Raw genomic sequence first — 7,404 nt, forward strand, 5'->3', positions numbered from 1 at the left:
TGTGTATTGTATGATGACACAAGTGATTGGATGAATTTCATATAATGAATATATGAATGATTGGGTTGGTTATTGAATAATGAGGTTTGAGGAGTTGAAGCGTGAAAATTGGTAATTTTGGGTGAAATAGTATAGATGAGGTATGTTTGATTTTGGTTGAGATATATTATGAGGTCATATATGTGAGTATGATTATTGATGCCTTGATGGTATGATAATGCATGAGAGATATGTATGTTGTGATATATGCTTGTGGAATGATTAAGGTTGATTTGGGGGTGAAACCACGTGATAGTGAGTATGATATTGGTTATGTATAATGATGGTTGATTGGAAATAGTATAGTTGGAAATTGGGATGAGGAAGGATGTATGACATGTTGATATGTTTGTAATTTAGCCATTTGTTTAAAATGGGTAAAGATGGTTACATAGCGGTTTTGTGAATCGTAGTAAAGTGTTAATGTATGAGTTGATGAGGGCGCACTTTGGTTACATAACCCCTTGCGTGTGGGCGCACTTGGCGCGTACGCGCCGATCTTCCAGAAAGCGCCATCCACGCGTGTGCGTGATGTGCGCGGGCGCGCCGATAGTGCTGCACCCAATGCCCAGCCATTTTCCAGAGAGTTGTGCCAGAACTGTGCCAGCCTTGTGCCTGGGGCACGAGAGTATCCACGCGTACGCGTGGTTGACGCGTGCGTGTCGATTTGGCAAATTTTTAATCCACGCGTTAGCGTGCATGACGCTTGCGCGTCGATGAGTTTTTAAGGACATCCACGCGTGCGCGTGGAGTACGCGTACGCGTGGCATTGTTTTCATGCCAAAGTTGATATTTGAGTTTTAAAAGCCAAATCTCATACTTCTAAGCCTCCGATCTCACCCCTTATGTAATAAATCATTATGATATGCCTAGCAATGAGAAAGGAGCTAGGGGATGTGGTAACTTGCGAGTGAAGCAAGGGGAAAAGTTATGATCAATGATGATCAACGATGATTATATGAGATATGGAGGATGACGGTGGGAGTACCGTGTATGCCATGAGCCGAAGGGCTATATTTATTGATAAATGGCTGGTTCTTGATTGGACCATGAGCCGGATGGCTGAGTTATTGCCGGGTCACGGCAAAGCCATTATTGATTATGGCTGAGAATAATTGCATATATGATTAATGAATGAATGTGTTAAATGGATAATAATGGAAGATGTTGAAATGTGATGTGTAACCCCGGGTAGTAGGCAGTGGCGATGTCCACTTGCTCCGGGTGTGAGACGAAAAAAGGATGTTTATGATAAATGAGTTTAATTATGGAGTTTTGAATGAATGTATTTGTGATACCTGGGTAGTAGTAAGGGTTGTGGTTCGTCCCACTTGCTCCGGGTTAATGCTTAAGATACCTGGGCAGTAGCAAGGGTTGTGGTTCGTCCCACTTGCTCCGGGTTAATGCTTAAGATACTGGGCAGTAGCAAGGGTTGTGGTTCGTCCCACTTACTCCGGGTCAGAGATTGTGACACCTGGGTAGTAGCGGCAGTAGTGGTGAATCCACTCGCTCCAGGTTGAGCTGTTAAACACCCGCCTGGGTAGTAGCCGCAGTAGTGGTTGTTCCACTCGCTCTGGGCTGAGCGGGTAGTAGCAAGGGGGTTGTAGCTCAAACCTACTTGCTTTGCAAGGGGTGTTTCTGTCCAATGGTTAGCTACCAGGACATGTCGGGTTGGCTATATAACCGACAGATGATATCATCAGCCATAGGGCAGGCATACATCATTTGCATATGTTTGAATTGTTTGGGTTTGCCTATTTGTTTTGGATTTCTACATTATATATGCTATGTTACCTGATTATGTGCTACTTGTTCTACTTGTACCTTATTTGTGTATTACTTGTCTGTATTGCTTGTGTTTGTACAACTGAGAGATCCACATGTTGGTGTCGGCGTATGTTGAGGGATGTTCTTGATGAGATGAATTGATGATGCGATTGCATGATGATTGTGATTTTTGAATGAGATCATTTGAGCCCCCTGGGTAGACGCAATGATGTGATTTCACTAGCTCCAGGCGAGAGTATGATGTATTGCTATAGAGTTGTTGAGGCAGAACAACTGGCAATGGTTTTTGTTTATGATTCTGAGTCTGATTCGTGGAAGAATCAGCGAGTTGGGAAACATGTGTAACATGAACTAGATTTAGTATTCCCTTACAACAATTGCCTATGTATGGATTAGTGAGAAACTAGGCTGGATACTTGGTGAAAAGGAGTTTAGGATGCTTAGTGAGTTTTTATTGCAGTGCATTGTATTTATTTGGCACTTTTACCATACTGGGAACCCATGGGCCCGGGGTTCTCATTCCGTATATATCTCTTGTTTTTCAGATACAGGTCCAGGTGCTCAGAAGTGAGCTGTGGTTCGTCTGAGAGCCGGCGAAGATCTTTATTTTCTCTACTTTGTGTTTTGCTTAGAATCTCTCCACCTTTGTTTTGAAGATATTATATTATGTATTGAACTCTTTTGGAACTTGCCTATAGAGGCTCTTATGTTTCCTTTGGGAGAGATTAGGATATACTGTTGTCAACTACTTTCATACTGTACCCTAGCCGGCCTAAACTTCGCAGGTCGCGACTAGTGGCTATTACTTATGTTATATATATCTATCTGTTATCTACCTCTTAATCTCCTTTATGCCTTGTCCGTATATCGCTTTCGGCTTCGCGGTTTAACTTTTCGTTGTCGAAACGTGAGTGATACGTCTTTGCGATTTTATTTCTACTCTTTTCAGGCTTCTTGATTAATACTCCTTTCGAAATTACCTATATTTATATATTAAAAATCCACCTGAGAGTCGTACCACCGTAATATCATTGACTTATGACTCGAGCATAAGGATTTGAATATTAGGGTGTTACAAATTACATAAGATGTGAATGTTTCTATTTAGTCAACATTTAAGTATTTGATTTTTCAATTTAAATTTGTTAAGACTTAAATTAAATTATTAAGTTAATGGTGTATTTGTTGTTTGTTATTTAAATAAATGTTTTTTATATAATCTAACTTATGAATGAGATGAGAAATGAATATTGCTATTAATTATTTAACTAATTAATTTTATTTACATTAAATTTATATACACGTCTAATAATTTGGTTATGAATTTTTTATTTAGATATTTTATTTAAATTAAATTAAATAGACAGTTTAATAATTTAATTTTTCATTACTTAAATAAATGTTTTTATTTAAATGAATTTACAATGTAGATGCATGTAATTATTTGTTAAATTAGTTGACTTATAATTTAAATTAATTTAAAAAATGAATTTTTCTCTTGTATTGTGTCCAGGTCTAATGTATGATTAAGGTCAGAATTTGGTGCGGGGAGGGCAGAAAATACCGAACTGATAACTCGACCGGTGTCTCTGGTACAAACTTTTCTTCATCATCATCTTCAGAAGAACTACTGTCGTTTCTATCCACAACGTACTCCTCGTCGGAGTTCTCACCATCAACGTCCATGTCTTCCACTGGATTAGCCACATGTATTTGTGGAGGTGTGAAAGGTGGGTTATCCTGCACAAAGTCCGACTACTCAGATCCACCGCTGCCGACATTACCAGAAAATTCCATCACTTATTCCGCCATGTTAAATATTAGGTGCACATGCTCGTTGTCATGGAGACAAAATAGACAAAACCGAAAAGTTCTGTTTTCTATCGGTACTAGCATCCTATATCACACCCTTCCGATTTCTTCTTCCGCTACCACCGAGATTACTCAATATAAACTCTTCAGCTCACCGAGTACGTAACAGAATAAAATTCTTACACTCAAATATCACCTCATTATGACGGTTTCTCATATGACAGCTGGAATACACACAACCAAATATCTACTGCTACTAAACATTTTGGTTTATTTTTGAAAGAAAAAATTAGAAAAGAAATAGTGAAATGTTCGGTAACGAATACAAAGAGTTACATATTATTTTAAATATCTCATTTACACTATACGCATCTATTCTTAATATATAAAAGTAGATACATCCATGTCAGTAATATTGCTTACTTGGCACAACTTTAGAATCAACCACTCAATTCTTGCCAAATCAACTATTATTTTCAAATTAACAAAAAAATAAAATATACAAATAAAAACTAAAAAATAGAATACAATAAATTTGTAACCTACAAATACATTGAATTCATATTCCTATATTTATTATATCTTATCGTTATAAACAATACCATAAATTTATAACCGCAACAATTAATTTATTAATTTTTATAAATAACTCACTAAAGCTAATAAACATCCATATTACAAATGTCATAATATTATTAATCATAATAAATTTTATGTTATAAGTATTCAAATTCCATACCATTTAAACTACATATATAAGTCTCTTGTCACTATTCCTTCACATAACATCAAATTTAGCACAAAAAAAATTATTTTCGAACTGTACATCTCAAACTTGCTCAATTGAGCATCATTCTTTCAGAGTAGAACGATTAAAAATCGAATAACTATCCAAGATTTAATGGCCATGCAATGAGAATATAATGATCAGGTATGACAAAAAAATCACAAACATGCATCATACATTCATACTTACTCAAATACCATATACCTAATTATAACATAAATTAAATATTGGAATAGGAAAAGATCTTCACAATTTTAGCAACTATAAACGAAATTGATGACAAATTAGGATGGAACTATGTTAAATGTAAAAAGTGTCAGAAAAAAAGCATATAAAAAAAAGAAACAATTACATTTGTGGCACATGTAATCAAACACCACAATATCCAACAATAAGGTAACTCTATATACTTTTCATAATCTCATCTATCAAATTATTAGTTGTTAACCCAATACTTATTTTAGGTTCAGAATTCAATTAAAGATTTCAGATTAAAGTGTTACAACAACTTTTGTACTATTTGATGGCGATGCAAAAAACTTATTGGGTACAACTGTTTCAAATCTAATGATGTTTCAGAAAAATAATGACATTGAAGCACCACCCCATCAAGAGATTAAGGAGAAAGAAAATCATACAAATTCAAGACACATCTTCGGAAGAAGAACATACATACAAAGATAGAACCAAATAACACAATAGAAAGTGCATCAAACTCAACAATTTATAAAGAACATGTCTTCACAAGAACTTACGACAAAAAGAAGAAAGTAGCAACTCTAACAACTAACAAAAAAAAGGATGAATGCCACATAAGATGACTAAGTCCATCAACTAAAACAAATGCAAAAATTAAACCACCAAATAAAAATGTCACTTTGTACAACTCCAACATCCAAATCTTTTATATTACAAATTATTTAAAATAAAACACCTTTTAAATTTAACTTCAATTTATACCTATTTAATTTATTTTTACAAAACATAACAATTTTTAATATTTATTATATACTATCATTAATTTACTATCTCACGCATCACGCGGGTCTTATTCTAGTTATAATTATTTTCGTATCTCATTTACACTGTAGTATTAAATAAAATAAGATAAAAAAATACATTTTGATAAAAATACTACAAATTATCTATTTCGATAAATAAAATATTTATTTTATTTATTTAAAAAAAATCCCAAGGCCAGACTAAATTGACGTAATTTTTAAAAAATTATAATTCTTTTAATATTATTACGAGCTAAAGTACTAGTTTTCTTTCCAAAAGCTATATCAATATCAGTCGTACTATTTGACATGGATAAAGTTTGTCTGTATCTTGTTCAGAATGTCCGGAAAAAAAAAAACCAACATATCCACCTGAATCATCTATCTAAAGTCTAAACAATTAACATGTTACAAGAGCAGCCCCAAATATCCACCATTTGTATCGGCATAGTCAAAAAGAGACATCACAAACTAGAGTTTTTTAATTACATCTCCGACTTGAAATACTCAACTCAACTCCCAGCTGAAAAAGTAAAGTAATTTGAGTGTGATTTAACCACGGGAAAATCACGAAGAGATCTTCAATCACTGCTTGTATGTCTCAGTTCCAACTCATGCCCCTGTTATGTTTCTATAAGATATCATCTTGAAGATCTTGCAACAACACTTATAACTTCTTATACCTTCTTGATAATCTGAACTACGTCTTCATCTTCAAGTTCATGCTCCTGGTATGTAACAGTGTATTACACTTAGTATTAACATTTACTAATAAGGAAGAACAAAAGTAGAAATACAACTTTTGCGGGGGGAGCAAATAAGTGGAGTAAATTGAGTAGGTTACCTTGCCAACTCTTTGAGGCTTATGCTTCACACTTGAACCCCAGATCAGAGCACTGCATCATTCAGCAAACATATAAGCATTGGGTGAATGGAAGATACAGGCGAGGGAGGAGGAAAAAAGAAAAAGAAAAAAAAATGAAGGCAATGGGATCGGAATGGGAGTGTGGTGATGGGGAGAGGAGGCATGTTCATCGTTCTGTTTTATGATGCAAATTTAGGTGACCATGATTCAGAACATGTAGTAGCGCATACATGGAAAAGTCACAAGACTTCATGAATAAATAAAGCTTCAAGATTGGGAAAGGATGCTTACTACTTAAACTGTTTAAGCATATCCTTGTGAATGCGATTGCAGAAGTCCTCAACTGTTCTTCTTTTAGATGACAATATTACCGGGTCCTCCTAGTCAGGATTCATCCCTTTAGGTTTAGTATAAATACGAGTTAAATTGAGATATTCCCAAATTTTCTCCATAAGACCATCGAGGTTCCACTCCAGGTGTGCACTAAAGGATAGTCAGAAAAACATATAACTTTTATAAATAAACGATCTATAAGTTAAGGCAACTATGGAAATGAAAGAAATAACGATCATTAAAAAAAATGCTTCCTAGGGGAAAAAGGTTTGAGATTTAGCATACAAGACCAATGATTTGAATGAAGAATTACCTGATTGGGCAGTAATGAGGTAGCTTATCCAATATCTCTAATTCCTCAAGTGTGATCTGATCAATCTTGTTTACAACATAGATGCAAGGCATGTATACTCTACTTCCCTCGAAAACATCTATAAGGTCATCGGCAGTAGCATCATATCTGAGTAATATCTGCATTGTGAATTTTGTACTCACTACATATAGCCTTCACAGTGTCAAGATCCAAATGTGTGTTGGTAACCGTTGAAGTGAGGTTGATTCCACCTTTATCTTTCTTCCTAAAAGTCAGATTTGGTGGCTCTTTATTTAACCTACAGTCAATCAGTAAACAAGTTAATCAAAGAGAAACAAAGCAAATAAGCTTCTTCCCACATTTTTTATTTATTTATTTTGAGAGAGAGGGGGGTAAGACAAGTGGAAACTTGCATACATGACACGAGCAATTCAAATACAATTGGTTACCTTATACCAAATCCCTC

General features: G+C 35.0%; 1 pseudogene; it reads right to left on the minus strand.

Moving 5' to 3' along the window:
- Positions 1–5,716: 5,716 nt before the first annotated feature.
- LOC107494382 (developmentally-regulated G-protein 3-like) lies at positions 5,717–6,767 on the minus strand (annotated as a pseudogene).
- Between the last annotated feature and the right edge of the window lie 637 nt (positions 6,768–7,404).

This window comes from Arachis duranensis, chromosome 6 (genome assembly GCF_000817695.3).
Source record: "Arachis duranensis cultivar V14167 chromosome 6, aradu.V14167.gnm2.J7QH, whole genome shotgun sequence".
Classification (NCBI taxonomy): domain Eukaryota; kingdom Viridiplantae; phylum Streptophyta; class Magnoliopsida; order Fabales; family Fabaceae; genus Arachis; species Arachis duranensis.